The sequence below is a fragment of the Macaca nemestrina genome, chromosome 8, assembly GCF_043159975.1.
Source record: "Macaca nemestrina isolate mMacNem1 chromosome 8, mMacNem.hap1, whole genome shotgun sequence".
Taxonomy (NCBI): domain Eukaryota; kingdom Metazoa; phylum Chordata; class Mammalia; order Primates; family Cercopithecidae; genus Macaca; species Macaca nemestrina.
The window spans coordinates 8243468-8270553 of record NC_092132.1 but is presented as its reverse complement, the minus strand read 5'-3'; the positions used below and the strand labels follow the sequence as shown (position 1 = coordinate 8270553).

At 36.0% G+C, this 27086-nt stretch overlaps 2 long non-coding RNA genes across 6 annotated transcripts in view; one reads left to right on the top strand and one right to left on the bottom strand.

Annotated features, from left to right (window-relative positions):
• The window catches only part of LOC105488263 (uncharacterized), a 33057-nt gene extending 26836 nt beyond the window's left edge, over nt 1–6221 (bottom strand). Inside the window, exon 1 of the long non-coding RNA XR_011606442.1 lies at nt 5927–6221. This is a non-coding gene — a long non-coding RNA (uncharacterized lncRNA). The remainder of the gene's footprint in view (nt 1–5926) is intronic.
• LOC105488264 (uncharacterized) overlaps nt 1–27086 on the top strand; it is a 266981-nt gene that overhangs the window by 109721 nt on the left and 130174 nt on the right. The gene's annotated exons all lie outside the window — the stretch shown is intronic.

Here is a 27086-nt window from a genome sequence, read left to right as displayed (position 1 = left end):
AAGATGCTTATGGTGCATAAACAAGTAATAAATCTTAGTAAAAAAACGGAAACTATAAAGAATAAAATGGGAATTCTGGAAATGAAAAATACATTTGAATTTTTAAAAATATATATGTACATTATTTTCATGTAGTTACCAACATTGAAATTTAAAAAGAATCAGCGAACTTGAAGATAGATTAATCTATACAAATTATTCAATTGGAAGAATTGTGAGCAAATATATATTATACACATCTCCTTCCTATATATGTATATATACACACACATATACATATATACATTATGTGTATATATACACATACGTATATATAGTACATATGTGTCTATATACACATACACATAAATGTATCTGTATACACATATATGTATATAATTAACACATTTATACATATGTATATATGTAAAAATATATTTGCATATGTGCATATATACACACATATGTACATTAATATACACACATGTGTATATATATAATTGATCCATATGTACACATGTATTATAGTAACTATATACACATATGTATATAATGTATACATTGTTCATGTTTACATTTGGGTTAGATACATAGATACATGTTTATATATGGGTTACATAGATACATGTTTATATAGATACATGTTTATGTATGGATCATAATGTATATATACATATACATATATAATTTATGTGTGTGTATATATAAAGAACTAATGTATATATGTTTACATATAGAAATGTGTATATATGTGTATGCAGAATTCAGAGCCTTTTCTCTCTAGCTTTCTCGTTTCTGTATACACACACATACACATATATACACATATCTATGTGTATGTGTGTATGTACATATTCAGTTGGAAGAATTGTGAGCAAATATACACACACAAACACACACACACGTATATGTCAGAGTCTCAGTGATATGTGGAACAGTATCAAAAATAGCATACTTATAACTGAAGTTCCAGAAGAAAAGGAAGTAAAAATGGGTCAGAAGGAAATTTCTTTTTCATTTTTTTAAATTATACGTTAAGTTCTGGGGTACATGAGCAGAACGTGCAGGTTTGTTACATAGGTATACACATGCCATGGTGGTTTGCTGCACCCATCAGCCTGTCATCTACATTAAGTATTTCTCCGAATGCTAACCCTTCCCTAACCCTCCACCCCCTGACAGGTCCCCGTGTGTGTTGTTCCCCTCCCTGTGTCCATGTGTTCTCATTGTTCAACTCCCACTTATGAGTGAGAACATGTGGTGTTTGGTTTTCTGTTCTTGTGTTAGTTTGCTGAGAAGGATGGTTTCCAGCTTCATCCATGTCCCTGCAAAGGACATGAACTCATCCTTTTTATGGCTGCATAATATTCCATAGTGTATATGTGCCACGTTTTCTTTATCCAAACTATCACTGATGGGCATTTGGGTTGGTTCCAAGTAATGCTCACAAAGTTCTCCCAAGTAGTAGAATACAAATGTATAGATTCAACAAGTTTAGTGAACCCTAAGGAAGGTAAGTCCAAAGCTAGAAATAACATGTTCATCTTGTTAGAAATCAAAGTTAAAATTTGAAAGGATCCAGAGACTAGTGCAGTGATCCCTACAGGAGAATGGCAATAGAAATGGCTGCCAACGTCTCATCAGAAAGAACGCAGGCCAGAAGAGAGTAGAAACACAAATCTAGAAGGGCGAGAGAAGATGATCATCTCAACAAAAAATATTATGTTCATATTTGTTTTACGATTAAGGGAGAATAAGGCATTTTACTTTATTCTTCCTTAATTGTAAATGAGCAATAAAAGGAAATTTTTACCAGCAGACCCGCGGTATGTGAAATGCTATGGGAAGATTTTTAGGCTGAAGGGAAACGAGACCAGAGGGAATCTTAGATAAGGAATACAGAGTCCTAGAAATAATAAACGGGGGGTGTAAACATAAAGTGATTTTTTCCTTAATCTTTTATAATACGTACAGAGTCAGAAATAAAGAATAACATTGTCACTGTAGATTTATTTTGTATGCCAGTATGACGTATACAACATATACAACTACTTTGTATAAAGGAGAGAGATGGTGGTAAATTAAACTTCATTATTGCATGGTTCTTATATTTTATGTATAGCATTTAAATATTATCTCTGATACTGCATTCTCCAGAATAACCACTTAAAAATGAAAAGAATTATAGCAAAAAGAAAACTGACACATTAAAGTGATACTGAAATAATTGAAAGTGTTTTGATAAGCAAATATAGAAGCCTCCCAAAGATTTAGAAATTTAACATGCTGACAAATGTTAAGGAAGAAATTACAATGAAATTTTAAAAAATATTTCAAATTTATTTACAATACAAATAAAACATCAGAATTTGTGGGATGTAGATAAAGCAGTGCTCAATGAAAAATATAGGTTTTAATGTTTATATTGTAAATGAAACAAACTATATAAATTCAGTAACTTAAGATTCGTCTTTAAGCATCTAGATTAAGACGAGCAAGATAAACACAAAATAAGTGAAATGAAGAAATTTGTACAGATTGGAGCAGAAATAAATGATACAGAACATAAGTAGTGAAGAAAGAAGTAATCTAAATGTCCATCAAAAAATGAGTGGAAAAAGAAAATGTGATATATACATAGAATCAAATATCATTTAGCCTTATAAAAGAAGGAAATTGTACCAGTTACAATAGTATGAATGAATTTAAAGGATATTTTATTCTAAGTTAATATATTAATTACAGAAAGAGCTAATACTGTATGATTCCACTTATATGAGATTTCTAAAACAGTCAAATTCATAGAAACATAAAATAGAATGGTATTTATTAGTAACTAAAGAGGGGGAATTGGAGAATTGAAATTCAATTGATATAAAGTTTCAGTTCTGCAAGATGAGAAAGTTCTAGAGATCTGGCATACAACATAGTGTCTGTAGTTAATATTTCAGTATTGTGCACTTTAAAATATGAGAATAGATATGGCATGTGTTCTTATGACAAATGCATATAAACATACACACACATACACATACACACATACACACACAGGACAAAGGACATTTTAGGAGTGTGTATATATATATATATATACACACACACACACACACACACACATATATAAAATACCTTGATTGTGGTGATGGTACCACAGGTTTATACATATGTTTAAACTGAAATAAATGTATACACTAAATATGTTCAATTATTTATATTAATTATACCAAAATAAAAAAATAATACAAAATTCAAAAAATTAAGTTATTAGAACTTTCAAATATTAACATAAAAATATTTTTGAAACTCGTAGGAATGAATTGAGGAGAGAATACTTTGTCTCTTATGAGGCAGACATAAGTCTTTTTTTTTTTTTTTGAGATGGAGTCTCCCTCTGTGGCCCAGGCTGGAGTACAATGGTGTGATCTCGGCTCACTGCAAACTCCGCCTCCAGGGTTCATGCCATTCTGCAGCCTCAGCCTCCCAGGTAGCTGGGATTACAGGCGCCCACCACCACTCCCGGCTAATTTTTTGTATTTTTAGTAAAGACAGGATTTCACCGGGATTTCATTCTGTTAGCCAGAATGGCCTTGATCTCATGACCTCGTGATCCACCCGCCTTGGCCTCCCAAAGTGCTAGGATTACAGGCATGAGCCACAGCACCTGGCCGAGGCAGACATAAGTCTTATACCAAAACTTGACAAGGAAATCACACACACACAAACGTACACACATAAAAATAAGTTATGGATTGATATCTTTCATGAATATATGCGTAAAAATCTTTAACATTATATTAGTAAATAAAATCGTGCAATGTATACTCACTATGTAAGATTTTGAAAAATATCTCATTCAGAAAATTAGCAATTAAAGGGAAAATGTTAAACACATATCCAGCTTTCCTTACATAAACTGCATTTTAGTTAAATAATAATTAATGAGGGTTAGTTTTATATAAAATAAATATAGATAATTAAAATAGAAGGAATTATAGGCTTAGAAAAATCACCTCATTGCCAGGCAACAAATATCAATGGATGAAATTATTAGATGAAATATTCATTAAATACACATGCACACACACAAACAGAACTTCTCAGTGGCGTCATCTGTCAGTCATCTTCTGAGATTCTGAGGCCATGAATAAAATTTAAGTTAATCAAAAGTGAAATACAAAAAGATTTTGCAACTGATATTTGCATACAGCACAGCATATGAAGTATTCTTGCCAAAAATGTCTAACTCTAATCAATAATTTACTGCTAATTTTATTTTTTACAAGAAAAACAGGACAAAAGACTAAGAGTCATTTTGAAATAGCAAATAGACCATTATGGAATATGGGATAGTACACAGGACAAAACCTAGGTTTTTCAAAAATCAATTTATTAATTAAATATATATATATATATATATATAAATTGAGGGGGATTTACATTTAAAGAGTCAATATTTATTTTTAGAAACATAATAGGTAAAATCTGTTTGGATCCTAATTATGTTAAAAGATACATTTTATACTATTGAGAAAATTTAAATGTAGCCTAGATATTAGATAAGAACAAATAATTATAAGTTTTTGATGTTTTTTAAGAATATGTTCAAACATTTTATATATTTGTGGTAAAATATAAATGGGTAACATCATGTATTTCTTTCTTTGTAATAAAACAATATATAAAATAATTAAAATAAGATTGGAGGTTGAAGTAGCAACTATTACAACATCTTGATAATTTCTACTGATGGTTGGCAGTTATATAGAGGTGAATTAATATACCCCTCTTCACTTTTATGAAAGTGTAAAAGTACTCATCATTAACAAACATACCTACACACACATTTCTGAATTTTACAGACTCTACTCTAAGCATACTACATCTAAGTTAATTTGATACTGATTTTCACATACTTTAAAAGTTATCAACTTTAATTTTCTCAACTAACAAAAACTAGGCAAAATTTGTTATAAACAATTTTAAAATTCTATATTGTATATTTTAATTTTTTTCTTATTAAACTGTGGAAACTTTTTTAATACAATTTTTTTTATTATTTTAGGACTGAAGTATAGATGCAATTAGAAAAAAAAGAAACTCCTCTAAGTTTTGTTTTGGTTCTGACTCTTCCAGTATAAGCAAGAGGACACGGAATGTAGAAACCTTCAAAAATGATAGCTTTCATGTGTTAACTGAAACTTCTAACGAGAATCAAATGAGATAATGTAATCAAAACCCGTTCCTAGACCATTAATTTAATCACACAAGGGAAATTAATTACAAATTGAAAAGAGAGACGAATAGAGGGTTTAAAACTCACAATTGAATGTGTGTTAATGCATACAGGTGTCTTAACAATCCACTAATTGGATGTCAAAGTCTAACAAAGACCTAGAAAAAGGCCAGATAATGCATTGATCCAGAACTAAATTGTATAAAGTCCTTTACTGGCTTCCTGTTGTTTGGTCATTGTGCCTGAACATTTTTAAGCATGTTGCAGCTTTACAGAACCATGAGATCCATTTTATTTATTTAGTTAGTTAGTTAGTTAGTTAGTTAGTTAGTTAGTTTGAGACGGAGTCTCACTCTGTTGCCCAGGCTGGAGTGCAGTGGCACGATCTCGGCTCACTGCAAACTCTGCCTCCCGGGTTCACACCATTCTGCGGCCTCAGCCTCCCGAGTAGCTGGGACTACAGGCGCCCACCACCTCACCCGGCTAATTTTTTGTAGTTTTAGTAGAGACGGGGTTTCACCGTGTTAACCAGGGTGGTCTGGATCTCCTGACCTCGTGATCTGCCCACCCCGGCCTCCCAAAGTGCTGGCATTACAGGCTTGAGCCACTGCGCCCAGCCGAGATCCATTTCAGTAAAATTAACACTAGCTACTATAACAAATAAAACCCAAATTCCAGGGACCTATTTTAACATAATAAAGATCTATTTCTTACCGAGGCGAAGTCTGATGCAGTTGTAGTTGTCTGGGCAATTCTCCTCCATACCTTCCTTCCAAGTGGTGAAGTCAATGAGGATGGCTGGCCCCTTCCACCAGGTGGCCTTGTGTCTCACTCTTCTGCATCCAGCTGCCTGGAGAGAGTGTGGAGAATCTTGTAAAAATAATTTAGTAACTTGGCCTGGGAGTGGCAAACATTTTCCACTACATTTAGCGGCCGGAATGTGCCCCACTCAAATACAAGAGAACTAGAAACTGTGGTCTTGCTGTGTATCTAGGTGGGGAAAAAATGATTCGTAAGCACAAAGGAATAATTCTGCCTAATATTTTTACTAAAATCTTCTAGTACATGTTCTGCAATTATACAGCGATTTTATAGTTATGTATCTTTTAAGAGATATATCTTTCAAAAATGCCTTATCCCATATCAAATCATATGTTTTTTAAAAACCCGTTCTCTGTTTCAAAGCAACATGGGTTTTAGTCTAATTGTGCTGAGAAGCCAGCTGTCATGGTTCTTGCATCATTTTGTGAACACTTGTAAAAGGAGAGTCATGCTGAATAAGAAAATATTTGTCAGAACACCCTGTTTTAGGGCTGCTCAGAGATTCCACTTTAATTCTACTTTTACCTACTCATTGCTGTCTAATAATAATTGATTCTGTTTTGCTACACTGTGAGGAGTTTGGTTTCAGCCTGAAACCTGAATCACTTTCCATAAGAATTTGAGTAAGATCAGCACAAACATCTTGGAGTTGTTTTTAAGTTAAAGATTTAAAAGCAATATGATTTCTTAGTACATATGTATCTCCAAATTACTGAATATCAACTTTTTTTTAGAAGTTAAAAACAGTTAAAAAATTGTCTTAAAGCACAGCACTCAACGAAGAGGAAAACTTCCACTACTTCTAAACTGGAGAGTTTCTGCTGTTGAAGTCTGGCAGGTTAAGTCTGCATAGCTCCTTTTCACTGTTCATGGCTGTTTTCCGCATTATTTACCACCTTGCAGGCCATCCGACATTCGTGTTGGAATGAAGTTTGGGGACATTGTAGCACAGCTCCCTCAATACATGGGAAAGGGAAGAGGACCTGCAAAGTTAGACTGAGCCATGCTTTGAATAAATATCTTCATAGTTGTAGGTAAGAACTGATCTAGACATTGCTGGAAATCCAGACACTAGAACCACATTACCAAAGGAGTGATATGAATAAAATAATGATGATGCAGTCATCTTAGAGGCATGCATTCTGCTTTACTCACATTGTGTATCTTGAAATGTTCTGATTTGCCATGCTCAGTTTCATTCATTTGCTTTAACATATGCCCTTTCTACTCTGTGAGAGCAACCATTGCTTATATTCTGAGTTTTACAGCGGGAATTGGCTTTTCCCCCACTCCCAGGCTAGAGTGCAGTGGTGCAATCTCAGCTCACTGCAACCTCTGCCTCCAGGGTTCAAGCAATTCTCATGCCTCAGCCTCCCAAGTAGCTGGGATTACAGGCATGTACCACCAAACCCAACCAATATTCTGTATTTTTAATAGAGAACGGGTTTCGCCACATTGGCCAGGCTGGTCTTCAACTCCTGACCTTAAGTGATCCTCCCGCCTCGGCCTCGCAAAGTGCTGGAATTACAGGCATGAGCCACCTTACCCAGCCTGGTGACTCTTTTTTTTTGTATCCAGCAGTAGACCGCCTTGAGCTCTTGCTGCTCTGTAGGTCCTCAAATACTCTGATGCCCTATGTTTCTCCTCCTCTTGTCCACCCTTCCCCATCCTAGAATAACAATGCATGCATAAGTTTGTTCCTACATTTTTTCAGTTTGTATTATATCATAAATTTCACCCCAAGACCTGTTAGAAGGTGGTATAATATTAATTAAGAGCTGAAGATTATGAATTATAAAGTCTCACTTTGGAATTCTGACTCAAATGCTTATTGATTGATTAGTTATTAGGCTAGCTTGAAAACATCTTAGAGTTCAGTTCCTTAATGTAAAGCAGAACAATAACAGCTAGCTCTTACATTTACATAGAGCATTTAATGAGATCATCCATCTAAAGCAAGGTCAACAGATTTAGCAAATAAAACTTCAGGATGTCCAGTTAAATTTCAATTTTAGATAAACAACATTTGTTTTTATTGTTGAAATAGTGCATTAATTTTCTACATTTGCCATAACAAATTAACACAGAGTGACTTGAAACAACAGACATCTGCTCTCCCATAGTTCAGGATTTTACAGGTCCAAAATGAAGATGTCAGAAGGTTTGGTTCCTTCTGAGCCTGTGACGGATAATCCATTTCAGGTCTCCCTCCTGGTTTCGAGTGGCTGCTGGGAGTCGTCGGTGTCCCTTGGCATGCAGATGCTTCACTCTGAATTGCCTCGATGTTCACATCGTGTGTGTGTCTGTGTGTGTGTGTGTCTGTGTGTGTGTGTCTGTGTGTGTGTCTGTGTGTGTGTGTGTGTGTGTCTGTGTGTGTGTCTCTGTGTGTGTGTGTCTGTGCGTGTGTGTCTGTGCGTGTGTGTCTATGTGTCTGTGTTTCTGTGTGTCTGTGTGTGTGTCTATGCGTGTGTGTGTCTGGGTGTGTGTGTGTCTCTGTGTGTGTGTGTCTGTGTGTGTCTCTGTGTGTGTGTGTGTGTATGTGTGTGTCTGTGTGTGTATGTGTGTGTCTGTATGTGTGTCTCTGTGTGTGTGTGTGTGTCTTTGTGTCTGTGTGTGTGTGTCTGTGTGTGTGTGTGTGTGTGTTTTCCCTTTTTTATAAGGACACTCGCCATTACATTTAGGGCCCTTTCTACTTCCAACATGACTTATCTCCAGAACCTTAATTACATCTGCAAAACCTTTTCCTGTGAAAATAGGTCATTTTCACAGCTTCCAGGTGCTTACACCATAAACATATCTTTTTTCAAGGCCATTACTCAAGTCACTATATATATGTATCAAATATTGCATAGGATATATGTAAGCTAAAACTTCTTTGCTGCTTATCTGGAATTCAAGAATTTGAATTCCTGTCTTTTATTTGTTAAACTAAATATAATGTTCTGAACTCAATACCTAAAACTTAGTAATAGCTAAAATGAATGAATAACTGTAGATGTTTATTAAAAATATAATTTGTTTTAATAGAAATACAGTATTCATAACTACTAACTAAAATTAATATATTCCATGCCACACTTATTTGCAATTTTCATGTTTTAGGAAGCAGATTAAACAACTTTTGGGTCAGTCATCGTTAATGTAGTAAACATATTGCATTGCAATGAACTACCCTGCTTTAATATGGAGAGAAAATCTTTGCCTTTCAGTAACTTATAATTTAGTGAGAAAATATGCAAATGTCTACATTTAAAATACAATTCTGTTTAAGAAATCTATTCATCCCCATCTCAATATAAGAAATAATTGAAACTCATAGAATGATTAATGCAGGGAGACGTGAACAAAAAGTTGGGAATAAGGTAACAATTATGTCCCTTCATAGATAATTCCTAAACTCCCAATATTGTTATTGAAAAGGAAATAAAGAAAGAGCATGAGAGAGAAATAGAGAGGAATAGAAAGAGAATAAAGGAAAGATCTTAGTTCTCAAGATATTTTTCATAAACTTCAAACATGTTTCTGTATTCTTTTAGTTTTTCTCTGTGGAAAAGTCTGGAAGGTAACCTGGACATATAATCTACAAGACAAAGCTCTTGTTTAATCACTCATCCCACAGTTGCTGGACTGTTTCTCATGAATAACCTTAATTTTTATATTATCATCTCTACAATGAACTAAAACTTGTAAGATTCCTCTTTGTATCTTATTGAAATAATATATAATTTATTATGTTTTTCTTTAATGACAAAATGGTGATGCCTTTCCTGTTTTTTTTCCTCTGCCCCCTCTTTATAGACTCATTATTCAGATGTCAAAGTATCACCCATGTTCTCTTGTACAACTGGAGATTTAATTTAAAATATCGCTGTATGGATGTGCATGTTTTATGTCAAAACATTAAAAAGAACCAGCTGCCAGTGAGAGCAGCAGTTTTATATTTATATTTAAGTCTTTACTCCATTTTTAGTTAATTTTTGTGTATGGTGAGAGATAAGGGTCTGGTCTTATTCTTCTGCATGTGAATATTCAATTTTCTCATTACCATTTATTGAAAACGCTTTCCTTTTCTCATTATTTTTACTTGATACCTTTGTCAAAAATCAGTTAGCCCTAGATGTGTGGGTTTACTTCTGTGCCCTCTATTCTGCTCCATTGGTCTGTGTGTTCCTTTTATTACAATACCATGCTATTTTCATTACTATACCTTTGTAGTATGAGGCCAACAGTTTTGTTCTTCTTGCTCAAGATTGCTATGGCTATCCTAGGTCTTCCAGGGTTCCCTACAGATTTCACACTATATATATTTTTTCTATTTTTTTAAAGAATGTCATTGGGATTTTGATAGAAATTGCATTGAAGTAGTAGGTCACTCTGGGTAGTATGCACATTTTAGCAATATTAATTATTCCATGTATGGTATGTCTGTGTGTGTGTGTGTGTGTGTGTGTGTGTTTCTTCAATTTCTTTCATCAATGTTTTACAGTTTTCATCTTAAAGATCTCTCACCTCCTTGGCTAAATTTCTTCCTGCTCCTGTAAAACTGTAAAATGGATTGCTTTCCTGTTTTCTTTTCCACATAATTCTCTAGTGGCATAATGAAACTACTGATTTTGTATGTTAATTTTGTATCCTGCCACTTTACTGAATTTTTTTAATTAGTTGTAATAGTTTTCATGGAGTCCTTGCAGTTCTCCATAAGTAAGACTGTTAAATCTCCACACAGGGTCAATTTGATTTCTTCCTTTATAATTTGGATGCCCTTTATTTCTTCCTTTTGCTTGATGTTTCTGGCTAGGACTTCCAGCAGTATGTTGAATAAAAGCGGGGAAAGTGCACATCATTATAATATTTCAGAACTTACAGAGAAAGTGTTCAACTTTTCCCATTCAGTATGATGTTAGTTATAGATTTGTGGTTACCAGAGAATGGGAAAAGGAGGCTGAAAGGGAGATAATGAGGGATTGGTCAACAGGTACAAAGTTATAGTTAGATAAAAGAGGTTAAGTTCTGGTGGTCTATTGCGTAGTAGAATTACTAGTGTTAAAAAGAATGCATTTTTGTTTGTTTGTTTGTTTTGAGACAGAGGCTCTCTCTGTCACCAGGCTAGAGTGCAGCAGTGTGATCTCGGCTCACTGCAACCTCCACCTCCTGTGTTCAAGTGATTCCGGCTAATTTTTGTATTTTTAGAAGAGACAGGGTTTTACCATGTTGGCCGGGATGGTCTTGATCTCTTGACCTCATAATCTGTCCACCTTGGCCTCCCAAAGTGCTGGGATTATAGGCATGAGCCACTGCACCCAGCTGTATTGTATGCTTTTAAATAGCTAGAAGATAGGCTTTCAGATGTCGTTATGAAGAAATAATAAGTGTTTAAAGTGATGGGTATGCTAGTTACACTGATTCGATCATTGCATAATTTATGCATGTGCCAAAATCTCATACTGTACTCAAGAAATATGCACAATAAAAAATCTTAGCCAGTCTGATGAGACAATGTTGTTTTTCTTACATTCTTCAAACTCCCATTCAAATGCCATCTGTTTTCGAGACTGTCTCCGAAACTTGCCTATTCTAATTGTTCAATCCTTGTCCTACGGTACCATTACACCAGGCCTGTGGTTGTGCAGTGACTATTATTCCACTTCATGACTTTAACCTGCTGTCCTCTGGCAATGGACCTGGCATTCCTATGGAGCTATATCCGTGTTTTATTTACTTTTGTTTCCCATGAGTTTAGCCTAGTACCTGCATGCAGTAGCCACCAGGGAATACTAAATGGATTAAAATTATGACTTCTTCAAATATTTGCTTAATAAAGTTATCATTCATAGCATAAATGTGCCTGTACCACCATTGGCCTATTACTGTTATGCAGAATCCCAGTTGAATATACTTTGGTCAGATTTTAAGTCATCATGTTAATGGATCCATAGGTTTAGACCTCTTGCATCAGTTGAAATTTCTCCACCTAGAGATCACAGATGCTATCCCTCACTTCAGCAAATGTTCTTACCAGAGAAAGCAAGAACTATGGATCAGGAGTAAGATGATCTCACTGTCAGTCCAAGTTTACTATTACAATAACAACCAAAAATGAAAATCCTGAAAATATGGGGTAGACAGTGACTTCTCTATGCAGAGATGTAGATTTCCTTTATTTTTCTTTAACAGCTTTATTGAAATATAATGAAAACACCATAAACTATACAAATGTAAACTGTACAATTTGATATGGTCTGACATAAACATACATTTGTGAAAGAGTGTTGTGATCAGACAGTGGACATATTAATTACTCATAAAAGTTTATTTTCATCGATTTGTATATCTATCGATTTCTAATATTAACAGAAACCTCTCTGTGACTATATATCATAATCAGAGAACAGATAACCTGACCATAGGTAATTATGAATTTGAGTATATTTCACTTTCTCATATTTGCAGATTCTCTCATTATCTATTGTATGTTGTTCTTTATGAAGAATCTGTAGGGGAAGAATTTGAAGGATGATTTAAATAGGCTTTGTATTTGACCTTTCCTTATGAAGAGCTGTTGCAGCTTCCACTGAAATCTTCCCATTACTCTGTTAAGTTTAGGCCTAATTAAGATCCTAACCTCCTAAATAAATCACATATATGTTAATTTCTATTTCACAAGGCTAGAGCTGAAACAATCTTCTATCATTTTAAGTTATTTAGTATCTGCTAAGATGTTCTATTTCCCTCTTTTATTCATCTGCTATGTTTTACTTCTCTTTTTATTTTATTTATTTATTATTATTATTATTATACTTGAAGTTCTAGGGTACATGTGCATAACGTGCAGGTTTTTTACATATGTATATTTGTGCCATGTTGGTGTGCTGCACCCATCAACTCATCAGCACCCATCAACTCGTCATTTACATCAGGTTACTTCTCATTTTAAGCTCAATTCAGAGGCTCCCCCTCTCACTGGGAAACTTTCCTGAATGTCTTCACCCTCCCCAACCTCCGTAAATAGACGCATGTTCTTTCTTGTGTTTCTTCAGATTAACTTTTACTTCCATCTGACAGTTTAAAGGTGTTGTATAGAGACTGCCTATGTACTTATCTTTCCTATTAGTCTGGGAATTCCCCATGGTGAGGGCTGTATCTGATCCACCTTGTGAATCTGGGGTTTGACACACTATCAAACCCAGCGAGCTCAATGAGTGATTCGTGGAGGAGACAAAGTTGAATCCCCTCAAAAAATAAACTTTGATTTAAAAAATGTCCAAAATGTAAACATTGTGGCAATACGTAGTCTAAGACCAGAAAAAAAAGTTGCTATATTTAACATTCCTCAAAGAATATTCATGTAGTATCTTTCACATACCTCCATTGATATTTCTAATATCCATACTTGTTATGTATTTAAATATTACCAGCCGGGCGCGGTGGCTCAAGCCTGTAATCCCAGCACTTTGGGAGGCCGAGACGGGCGGATCACGAGGTCAGGAGATCGAGAGACGATCCCGGCTAACACGGTGAAACCCCGTCTCTACTAAAAAATACAAAAAAAAATAGCCGGGCGAGGTGGCGGGCGCCTGTAGTCCCAGCTACTCAGGGGGCTGAGGCAGGAGAATGGCGTAAACCCGGGAGGCGGAGCTTGCAGTGAGCTGAGATCCGGCCACTGCACTCCAGCCTGGGTGACAGAGCAAGACTCCGTCTCAAAAAAAAAAAATAAATAAATAAATAAATAAATAAATAAATAAATATTACCAAAGCCCCAAACCTGAACAGTTTTACCTTTTCCTTTGACTCATTTCATGAATTGTTAATACAAATTTCATGGCTTGTCAATGGCTTGTCATTGCCTGAATTATAGCAAAATGTTTATATTATTCTGGCATATAATTGATTTACTACATTAAATAAAAAGGTAGCTATTCAATGGGTATATGGTTTCAGTTATGCAAGGTGGCTATTTCTACATATTTGTTGTACAATATTTTGCCTTTAATTTACAATACTATATTGTGCACTTAAATATTTTAAGAGGCTATCGCCTATGTTGAGTATTATTATCACAACAGAACAGACAAATAAACAAAAATGACATTGTCTTTTGGATTAATGCTGTATGTAGAAATAAATTGTATAAAAACAATATTACAGAAAACAGAAGGTTACAAAAATCTGTATTACTTTGATTTATATTGTAATAAAATAAAGATATTTTGTGTGTGTGTGTGTGTGTGTGTGTGTGTGTAGATATACACATATACCTATGGAAGTTATTTCTAAAGATATAGAAAAGATAAATCAATAGTGGATAGCAGGGAATTTTACATGATATATAATTAATCTAAAACGTGGCAGACAATAAGTAAGTAAATTATAAAGAACAAACAAGTGCAAAACAAATAAGATAGTAGGTTTAATTCCATATCAATAATTAATTCAAATATAACTGGTATAAAAACAAAAATTAAAATACATGATTGTTAGATTAGATAAAAATCAAGACCCAAATATATGCTGTCTGTAAGAAGATTTTCTTACATATGATAGAGATAAAACATGACCAGAAGAAATGCATAAGGATCATCAAGTCACTGATGAAACAAAAGAAAAGTGGTGTGACCAAATTGTAATAAGGATTAGTATGTCCCAGAACAAAGATAAAAAATAAACTGATAAAGTGATAAAGAATCCAAATCTCTGAAAAGACATATAAAAGTCAAGGAGGAATTCAAAATAAATGAAGGAAGAACTCATAGAATTACAAGAAGGAATAGACGAATCTATAATTATAGTTTGGATTTTGTCTCCTCTCAGTAATCTGTAGAACAAATGCACATAAAATCACAAGATATAGAAAATCTGAACAATTATGAACAAACTTTTTCCAAATTCACATTTATAGAAAAACTTCACCCAACAATAGCAGAATGAAACCATTTTCAAGTGCATATAAAACATTTCCTAAGGTAGAGCATATTCTGGGTCATAATATGTATCTCAACAATTTTAATCAAATTGTAATTATACAATATATGTTCCACAAAATGTAACACTAAAACTAAATGATGGAAATATTTTTGGAAAAACATAAAATGTTTTAAAATTGAAGACCACAATTCTAAATAATCCAGTAAGGAAAAAGTGGAAGTCATAAAGAAAATTGGAAAATGGCTTTGAATTTTAAGAAAATGAAAACACAATATATCAAAATGTGTAGGATGTAGCTAAAGTAGTGTTTAAGGACATTTCAAAACATTAAATGCTTATACTAAGAAAGAAATGAGGTCTCAAATAAGTAATATAAACTTCTATCTCAAGAAACTATAAAATGAAGAGCAAATTAAACCCAAAGCAAGAAGAAAAAAGGGAATAAAGATTAGAACAAAAATACATAAAAGTAAAAACCGAAAAATGAATGGAGAAAATCAATGAAATCAGCCGGTTTTTGGAAAAACTTAATAAAATTGATAAACATCTAGCCAGACTAACAGAGAGATAAGTCCCATATTACCAATCTCAAGAATGACAGAACAATAATAAATAACCCATAGACATGAAAAAGATAATAGAGAAATATATAGAAATACCATGGACAAAATGTGTCAACTTAAATAAAACAGAAATATTTATTGAAAACAGGAACTACCAAATCTCACTGAAAACCTAAATAAAATGAATAGTGTCATATCTATTAAGGATGCTGAATTGGTAGCTGAAAACTTTCCAACAATGAAACTTTCAGATTCAGATGATTTTACTGGAAAATACTACCAACCATTTAAAAAAGAAATAATACCCATTCTACAAAAAGTAATCAACAGAGTTCAGTGTCTTACATCTCAATAATTTCATAGATAGTTGCTAAAAAGAAGGAAAACATGAGTTGTTACCAAGTATTTTTTGTAAGTGAAATTATCCATTTGTCAGTAGTTTCAATTTAACTGTATATGTATAAATGTATTTGTAAATTTTGACAAATATGAATTCAACCTCACTGGTAGATTTACTGGAGGCTGTTCATCATAGTCATTTTTTACTATGCAAGGAAGTGTTTGCTTGTGCAACACAATCAATTCCAGTACATAGAAGCATTGTTGATTTCTTAATTCAGCAAGAACCTTGCTTTTACCATAACAATGTACTCCTCCAAAATTTTTTATATTAGCACCAGAATAACAACTAATTTCTACCTTCAATTTTAAATGGACTAAATTTTCAGAGCACTCCTATTAATGTCAGCTGTTTTACCCTCAACTTAATACATTTCAGAAAGATTTATTTGACTCTGTGAATTGAATGAAAACGTATAATATCCAGATTCTTAAGAAACTTAAGCAAATCAGCAAGCAAAACATAAATAACCCCATTATAATGTGGGAAAAAAAATGAACAGGCACTTCCAAAAGAAGACATTCAAGCAGCCTAAAAACATATAAAAAACTAATTAGCATCACTAACCATCAGATAGATGCAAATCCAAACCACAATGAGATATCCTCTCACACCAGTCAGGATGGCCATTATTTAAAAGTCAAAAAACAACAAAGTCTGGTGAGGATAGAGAGCAAAGAAAACACATACACACTGTTGGTGAAAATGTAAATTAGTTCAGCCCCTGTGGAAAGCAGTTTGTAGATTTCTCAAAGAACATAAAACAGAACCACTCTTTGACTCAGGAATCCCATTATCAGGTATACTCAAGGGAAAATTAATTATTCTACCAAAAAGACATATGTACTTTTGTTGCGGGAAGTCAGGGACCCCGAATGAAAGGACCGGCTGAAGCCACGGCAGAAGAACATAAATTGTGAAGATTTCATGGACATTTATTAGTTCTCCAAATTAATACTTTTATAATTAATTACAGCTGTCTTTACTGCAATCTGAGCATAAATTGTGAAGATTTCATGGACATTTATTACTTCCCCAATCAATACTCTTGTGATTTCCTATGCCTGTCTTTAATCTCTTAATCCCATCATCTTCATAAGCTGAGGATGAATGTCACCTCAGGACACTGTGATGACCTTAAAGTCTGGCTGCCTGTGGGCCAGGTAGGACAGAGCCATATTTCTCTTATTACCGAAAATGGGTAAGATAAATATCACTGAATTCTTTCCCCAGTAAGGAAGATTAATAATTAACAGCCCTGGGAAAAGAATGCATTCCTAGGGGAGGCCTCTGAAATGGCCACCCTGGGAGTGTCTGCCTTTATGCAGATGTAGATAGGAATGAAACATGCCCTAGTCTCCTGCAGTGTCCCCAGGCTTGCTAGGATTAGGAAATTCCAGGCTGGCAGACACCCAGCTTTAAAATTTCTCCCTTTTGTACTCTTTCCCTGTACTTCTCAGACAGGCCGACACTTAGGGAAAATAGAAAAGAACCTCTGTTAAATTATCGGGGGTGGGTTCCCCCAAAATCTGGCACTCAAGCTGGGTGTCTGGGGAAGACATCACTTGTCAGCAGGTTCCGTGATGCCCCCTGAGCCATAAAACCTGCCAGTTTTTATTAGCAATTTTCAAAGGGGAGGGAGTGTACAAATAGGGTGTGGGTCACAGAGATCACATGCTTCAAGGGCGAGAAAAGATCACACGGCAGAAGGTCAGGGTGAAACTAGAATCACTAATGAACTTCCATGTCCTGCTGTGCATGCATTGTCAGGGTTCAAGAGCAGAGAACCTGTCTGACTAGAAATCGCCAAGCTGGAATTTCCTCTGTCCTGCCCGGCCCACAGGCAGCCAGACTTTAAGGTTATCTCCCTGTTCCCTGAAAATTGCTGTTATCCTGTTCTTAAGGTGCCCAGATTTCATATTGTTCAAACACACATGCTCTATAAACAATTTGTGCAGTTAACACAATTATCACAAGGTCCTGAGGTGACATTCATCCTCAGTTTACGAAGATGATGGGATTAAGAGATTAAAGTAAAGACAGGCATAGGAAATCACAAGAGTATTGATTGGGGAAGTGATAAGTGTCCATGAAGTCTTCACAATTTATGTTCTTCTGCCATGGCTTCAGCTGGTCCCTCTGTTCAGAGTCCCTTACTTCCTGCAACATACTTTTATGTTTATTGCAACGCCATTCACAATAGGAAAGGCATGGAATCAACCTAGATGCCCATCAGTGGTGGATTGGGGAAAAAAATGTGGTATATATGCATCATTAAATATTAGATATCCATAAAAAAAGAATGAAATTATTCTTTATTCTGAAGGAACTTGGATGATGCTGTAGGCCATTATTCTAATTTAATTAATGTGGAAACAGAAAACCAAATACTGCATGTTCTCACTTTTGAAAGGGAGCTAAACATTGGGTATTCATGGACATGAAGATGGGAACAATAGATACTAGGGACTACTAGAGTGGGGAGAAAAAGAGGGAGGTAAGGGCTGAAAAACTACCTGTAGGGTACTATGCTCACTACCAGGGTGACTAGGTCAATTGTACCCTAAACCTCAGTATCATACGGTATACCTATGTAAGAAACCTGCACATGTGCCCCTGAATCTAAAATAAAAATTGAAGTATTTTTAAAAAAAGAAGTTAATATGGATAGAAGAAAGTTAGGTTAGATTCATTAAGACAATAGGAGGAAGACTTGAAGGCATTTCAGAGATCTTCAAGGCTGCCCCTTCCCATCACAGGTCCAGAGCACCAGGAGGGCAGAATAAATTCAGGGGATGAGCCCAGAGCCCAGGGTGCCCTCCATTGGCTTCCTGCTCAGTGCCACCTTGGACTCTGTTCCCTGCCTTCCAGCAAACTGCTCTTTGACTGCCTTGCCTATGGCTCAAGTGGGCCTAAGTGACACTCTACCTGCTGCTTTGGAGGTACAAGCCATAAACTTTGGTGGCATCTATGTGGTGCAAATTCTGCAAAGCAAAATGCGTAAGTTGTGGGGCTGTGACAGTCTCCACCTAGATTTCAAAGGATGCCATGGATGTCCTGGAGGCCTATGCAGAGATTTGTTACAAGGGCAGAGCTACTGCAGAGAGCATCCACTAGGGCAATGCCCATTGAAACTGGGGGAGTAGGGAAGCCCCCAAGACTACAGAACTGTAGGGCCACCAATGTGCAACTCTAGTTTGGGAAAGCTACGGTCATGAAATTCTAGCCCCTGAGAGTGGATGGATGGGCTGTGCCCAGCAATACCATAGGAATGAGGTTGCCTTTGGCCTTGGGGTCCCAGCTCCTACCTCAGCGTTCCCAGGATGTGAGGGATAAAGTCAAAGGTGATGATTTTCCAACTATAAAACTCAGTACTGATTTTTCTCTTAGATTTTGGATTTACTTGGGACCAGTTATTTCTTTTATCTTGCCTGTTTCTCCCTTTTGGAATGGGAATATCTAGCTTATGGTTGTTCTAACACTGTGTTTTAGAAGCAGATAACTTGTTAATTTCACAGGCTTACAGCTCTAGAGGAACCTGCTTCTGGATGAATCATGCTGTAAGTCTCACTCATCTCTGATTCAGATAAGACTCTGAACTTTGGACATTTGGGTTAGTGCTGGAAAAAGTTAACACTTTGGGGCTACTGGGATTTAATAAATGTATTTTACATGAGAGAAGGACATGAATTTTGGGGATCATGAGCTAGAACATGATGGCATGCATGTAACCCCAAAATTCATGTGTTGGAAACTTAATCCTCAATGCAACAGTATTGAGAAGTGGGACCTTTATAAGGTGATTAGGTTATGAGGGCTCTGCCATCACTAATGGATTAATGATATTATTTAGAATGGGTTCCCGATAAAAATGATGAATTTAGCTTCCTTTCTCTTGCTCTCTTTTTCCCTTTGGCCTTTTGTAATAAATTATGCAGCAAGAAAACCCTCACCCGATGCCAACTCCCTTCTCTTTTGAGATTACCAGTCTCCAGAACTGTAAGAAATAGCTCACTATGTTTTATAAATTATCCAGTATGTGATATTGTGTTATAGCAACACAAAATAGACTTAAAAAAACAGGTACCATATTTGAGACATCTAATAACATCAATTTAAAATCATAATTTAATTGTAAGCACATTAATTTTTTTCTTTCTTTTTATACTGCAGAAGGAAAGATGAAACAAACATAAATTTAAAACAATAGGCTTTTTGTCAACATTGAAAGTTAAGCTTTACAGATTGATGATCAAAACAAGCTGGGCTAAGATGTAATGGGTAAAATTTCTATCTTTAGGCAGAGACTTGTTAAAATTACTCTACTGTTTTAGATAGATGCTGAGGCAGATTGATGTGTATTGGTTTTTCATGTGTTCAGAGACATCACTGGTGGAAGGTGATGTGGTTTGACTGTGTCCTCCCCAAATCTCATCTTGAATTCCCACATGTTGTGAGGGACCAGTGGGAGGTAATTGAATCATGCAGTCAGGTCTTTTCCATAGTGCTCTCATGATAGTGAATAAGTCTCATGAAATCTGATGGTTTTATATGGGGAAATTTTCCTGCGCAAACTCCTTCTTTTTGCCCACTGCCATCCATGTAAGATGTGACTTGCTCCTCCTTGCCTTCTGCCATGATTGTGATGCCTCCTAAGCCATGTGGAACTGTTAGTCCATTAAACATATTTTTGTTCACAGCCTCAGGTATATTTTTATCAGCAGCATGAAAATGGACTAATATAGTAAATTGGTACCAGTAACGTAGGGTGCTGCTGAAAACGTACCCGAAAATGTGGAAGCGACTTGTGAACTGGGTAAAAGGCAGAGGTTGGAACAGTTTGGAGGGCTCAGAAGACAGGAAAATGTGGGAAAGTTTGGAACTCGCTAGAGACTTGTTGAAGGGCTTTGACCAAAATGTTGATAATGACATGGGTGATCAAATCCAGGCTAAGGTGGTGTCAGATGGAGATGAGGAACTTGTTGGAAACTGGAGTAAATGTGACTCTTGCTATGTTTAATAGAGACTGGTGACATTTTACTTCTGCCCTAGGGATTTGTGGAACTTTGAACTTGAGAGAGATGATTTAGGGTTTCTGGCAGAAGAAATTTCTCAGCAGCAAAGCATTCAAGATGTGACTTGGGTGCTGTTAAAGGTAATCAGTTTTATAAGGAAAGCAGAGCATAAAAGTTCAGAAAATTTGTGGCCTGGCAATGCAATAGAAAAGAAAAATTTGTTTGCTGAGGAGAAATTCAAGCTGGCTGCAGAAATTTGCATAAGCAGCAAGGGGTCAATGTTAGTTCCTAAGACAATGGGAAAAATGTCTCCAGGGCCTATCAGAGGTCTTCATGGCAACCCCTCTCATAACAGGCCCTGAGGCCTAGGAGAAAAAAAGTGGTTTCGTGGGCTGTGCCTAGGGTACCCGTGCTGTGTTCAGCCTAGGGACTTGGTGCTCTGCATCTCAGCTGCTGCAGTCGTGGCTGAAAGGGGCCAACATAGAACTTGGGCTGTGGCTTCAGAGGGTGCAATCTCAAGCTTTGCAGCTTCCATGTGATGTGCTTCTTGCCAGAGCACAGAAGTAAACATTTGGAGTGTGGGAACCTCTGCCTAGATTTCAGAGGATGTATGGAAACACTTGGATGTCCAGGTAGAAGTTTGCTGCAGGAACGAGGCTCTTGTGGATAACATCTGCTAGCACAGTATGAAAGGAAAATGTGGGGTTGGATCTCCCACACAGAGTCTCTACTGGGGCACTGCCTAGTGGAGCTGTGAGAAGAGGCTCACCATCCTCTAGACCCCAAAATTGTAGGTCCACTAACTTACACCATGTACCTGGAAAAGCTGCAGACACTCAACCCCAGCCCATGAAAGCAGCCAGCAGGGAGACTGTTCCCTGCAAAGCCGCAGGAGTGGAGCTGCCCAAGACCATGGGAACTCACCTCTTGCATTGTCATTACCTGGATGTGAGACGTGGAGTCAAAGGAGATCATTTTGGAGCTTTAAGATCTGACCGCCCCACCGGAATTTGGACTTGCATGGGGCCTGTAACCACTTTGTTTTGGCCAATCTCTCCCATTTGGAATGGCTGTATTTACCCAATGCCTGTACCCCCATTGTATCTAGGAAGTCAGTAACCTGCTTTTGATTTTACAGGCTTAAGGCAGAAGGGACTTGCCTTGTCTCAGATGAGATGTTGAACTGTGGACATTTGAATTAATGCTGAAATGAGTTAAGACTTTGGGGGGACTTTGGGGAAGGCATAATTAGTTTTGAAATGTGAGAAAATGAGATTTGGGAGGGGCCAGTGAGGAATGATATGATTTGGCTGTGTCCCCACCCAAATTTCATCTTGAATTCTCATGTGTTGTGGGAGGGATCAAGTGGGAGTTAATTGAATCGTGGGAGTAGATCTTTCTCATGCTGTTCTTGTAATAGTGAATAAGTCTTATGGGATCTGACAGTTTTATAAAGGGGAGTTTCCCTGCACAAGCTCCCTCTTTTTGCTGGCTGCCATCTATGTAAGACATGGCTTGCTCCTCCTTGCCTTCCACTGTGATTGCAAGACCTCCCAAGCCATGTGAAACTGTAAATCTGTTAAACCTATTTTTGTTTCCAGTCATGAGTATATCTTTATCAGCAGCATGAAAATGGACTAATATGGAAGGCAAATACTAACAAATTTTACATCCTCATCAATTTATTTGAGAAATAGAAATGTGGTACTTGATTTTTTTTTACTAAACTTTTATCTTATTGCTGTTGAAAAGATTTAGTTACATTAAAGTATTGTCAAAATACAATGAATACATAGTTGTACATAAAATAAATACAGTTATACATATAATAAATATACATTTAATAAATAACACATATACATTTAATAAATACACACATATAATAAATGTATAGTTATACATATAATAAATAAACTATAGCAATATGTTGAGACTATTCTCTATTACATAGTCAACAAAACTGTCTGTAAAGGGCAAGCTGTTTTATTTTTTTCAGGTCATACACTCTCTGTCACAATTACTAAACTCTGTCACTGTAACAAGAATGTGGCCACAGAATATACAGATGCTTCTCAATTTACAATGGGGTTTTATCCCAGTAAACCCATTGTAAATCAAAAACGCATTTAATACACCCAAGCTACTGAATGTCACATCTTAGCCGAGCCCACTTTAAATGTGCTCAGAATACTTACAAAGCCCACCATTGGGTAAAATTATCTAACACAAACCCTATTTTGTAATTCAGTGTTGAATTTCTTATGTAATTTATTGAATACTGAATGTGAAAAACAGAATGGTTTTATGGGTACTTGAAGTACGTTTTCTACTGGATGTGTATCCCTGTTGCACCATTACAAAGCTGAAAAATTGTAACTCAAACCATCATAAGTTGGAGACTAGCTGTATATAAAGATAGAAAACATGGTCATGTTGCAGTAAAACTTTATTTACAAAGAAGAAAATGTTTTTAATGTAATTATTGTGTTATAAAATATATTTGTTTCCAGCTAGTTAGAAATGTAAGTGCCATTTGAACTTTGAATTTTGTCTTATTTTGTTCAGGCTGCTATGACAGATAGCTAAGAAATTTATTTCTCATGGTTCTGGAGGCTATGAATTCCAATGAGAAGATGCCAGCACATGTTGTATTTGGTGAGGGCCTGCGTCCTGGATCATAGATAGCCATCTGTGTCCTCTGGACACTAACCCATTTATGAGGGCTCTGACCTCATGACTTAGTCACCTCACAAAGGCCCCACCTCCAAGTATCATTATATTGAGGATTATGTTTCATTGTATTTGGAGATACATAAATATTTGGTCTATAGCATAGGTAGTACCAAAATATTTAGCAGGACAGCTTTGGTCAATGGGTGGCGATTTGTTGACCCTTTCTCTATATACTCTATAGAACATACTTTTATGTTCCCAGCTGTAATGTTTAAGAATCAGAATGGAGAGTCACCGTAGTTAGAGGCCAAAGTTGATAGCATTACGCAAGAAGAATTAGTGAGTCAGGAAAAAGTTTGGAATCCTAAAATAATATGCCGAGTGTCAGAGAAGTGACCCTTAAGGATCCAGCAGTTTGGGGTTATCAAAAAGCCATAAAAGTATATCAACATAAACCATGATGTTCCTATGATGAGCAGGGGCGGGAAGGAGGTTTCTACCAACAGATTTGCAGGTAGGCGATGTGGACAAGCAGGAGTTGAAGCAGGTGAGAGAGAATTGAGCCATTTGGGCTATGCCTACTGGCTGCTATTGCTAAGAAAACATTTTATTTGACGACTTCTTGTCTCTCAAAAGTACCAAGGGGATTTCCATCCCAGATATAGTTGCTCTCTGGCCAGTGTACCTACACAGACAGATATTTATTTCTCTGGAAGTTTTCCTAGCTCACTTCATGGGCTTTGTTACTTGTTTTTCTGACCTACTTCTGCACTATATAATTATATAGCAGGTCTTAGAGGTTATCATACTCATTTACTGCATGTCAGTCTCCCGCAATGAGACTGAGCTTCTTAAAGCTATGGGCAGTTATTTCTTTACCTTTACAACTGCAGGACCTAAGACAATGCTTGAAACGGAGTTACAAACTCCTTAAGTATGTGTTGTGCAAAACCTAATTATAGCATAGATATGATTTTGCATTCTGCCTTTGTCACTCAATATTTTACTATAAGCATTTCATTTTGTTTTATAGCCTTCATAATTATCATTTTAATGGCTGCATAAAAGTCCATCAAGTTCATGTGTCATAATTTTCTGTACTATTTCCGCTTTGTATATTGAAGTTATCTTCCTAGTTTTACTATTAGTTAAGTGTTTAATTAGATATCCTTCATCATTTTAAAATTTGGAAGGCTTGAAGGCTTGATTTGGATTATCCATTTCTTTTGAAAAATATAATGGAATTTGACTACTTTTCCTTAAACATATTTTGTTAATGAAAGTCATACTTAATATTATAACAAGAACATACATATGAACAAAGAATATAAAATATATTCACATAAACATACATTGACATGTAAATATATAAAGTATAAATTTTAGATATTAATATTTATGTATGTACATTAACATAAGATATGTTTAGCATATCTTTTGGGAGGAAAAAGACCTTATATTTAAGTTGAAAAGTCTGAAGCAAGATTTCAGTCTGGCAGAACTCCGTTACTAAGAAAAACCTAGTGTTAGAGATAGAAAACACTCAGTAAAATTTGGTACATAGACCCCAATAATTATAACCTGGAAATTAAGGAGCCAGCTGAGGAATGAATAGTTTATTCATTCTTCTTTAGTTGATTTAATCCAAATATAATTCACTGGAAGTTTAAATTATTTATGTGTAATTATTAATCAAACTTCAAAAAGCAATACCAGTAATTTACTTTTTAAACAATGTTATTGAGGTGTACTAAACATGCAAGAAACCACAGAAATTGTATTGAAAGGGTACCATTGGATATGCTCTGTTATGTGTATGCACACATGAAGCCATGGGCACAACCAAGATTGTGTGTGATGGCATCGTCCCCAAACTTTCTTGTGTCTCTTTCTGTTCCCTCACTGCAACCACTCCTTGCATCCCCTGGTAACCAACCACCTATGTGCTTTTTGTCAACAAAGATAAATTTGCTTTTTTTAGTTTTACATAAAATGAGTTATACAGTATGTAGTGTATTTTACCTGACTTACTACATGCCAGCAATTATGGCAAAAGTGTGTGATATGGTTTGGCTGTGTCCCCACCCAAATCTCATCTTGAATTGTAGCTCCAATAATTGCCACATGTCATTGGCAGGATCCAGTGGGAGGTAATTGAATCATGGGGGCATGTTTTTCCCACGCTGTTCTCTTGATAGCAAATAAGTATCAGGAGATCTGATGGTTTTATAAAGGGCAGGTCCCCTGCATATGCTCTCTTTCCTGACACCATGTAAGACGTTCCTTTGCTCCTTCACCTTCCATCATAATTGTAAGGCCTCCTCAGCCATGTGGAGCTGTGAGTCCATTAAACCCCCTTTTGTTAATAAATTGCCTAGTCTCAGGGGTGTCTTTTTTAGCAGCATGAGAACAGACTAATACAGTTTGTCACTGATTTTTATGAGTGTCAAATTCTTTTGATGGCACAAGACAAGAGATAGGTTTAACATTCTTACCTGAATTCTCATTCTGTTTTATGGACTTTTTACACTCACACACTGTGGAACTGGCCCTTAAGTAAAAGAAAATGATCTGACTCCTCTCTTGTTTAACACAGTACTTATCCCAAAACCTTGCACTAGTCCTGCAAGGCATATTTGTGTTGACATAAACCAAATTAATATGGACTAAATTTAGAGAACCAGATAGAGTTCTAGTCAATGACTCATGAATTCCCTTTTTAAGAAATGCCTCATAAAGAATAATCAGTCACATTGCGTGATCTTGATTGCCTACGAGCCTGGAAACAAACTGTTTTGAGTTGGCCCCACAAAGTATGTGACAACACTTGTTTGTTTAGGACTTAATTCAAGTGATTCAGAATATTGTCATACTGATCTTTTCTTACTATAAACATTTAAAAATACACATTGAAAATTAGGACTTTGAGACCCTATGTGTGCATATCCATTTCAGAATATTTGCATAAAGAAAATCAACCTGCATAGTGTTGTTATAGCATGATCGGATTCTTGCTTAGTGCACGGTAACCAATCAATGCACCAAAACACCAGGAATTGCAGCAGATAAAGAGTTTAATAATAACCAAATAGCAGCCAAAGAAAAAGATGAGAGGGAACCTCAAATCTACCTGTCCTAGAAGTTTTGGACTTAGGTTTTTAGGGAAATTTTGGTGGACAGAGAGCTGAGGAGCTAAGGTTGCTGATTGTTTGCAAAGTGAGAGGTTGAGTCATGGGACAGGGAGATGAAGAAACCACATTCCAGTACTGAGTGGCTTCCTCAGAGCGGGTCTTCAGACTGGCTGGCATCAACGGACTTGTTGGAATGCAAGATCTGCAAAACATCTCAAATGAAAACCTTGAGGTTTATGAATGGTAAGGATGTTATCTATAGAAGTTAGGATCTTGTGATGGGGGTAGGTGACTTCCAAGCGGTAGCTTTAAGGAAGTGGCTCTAGGACAAGCTGGTTCATACTTTGC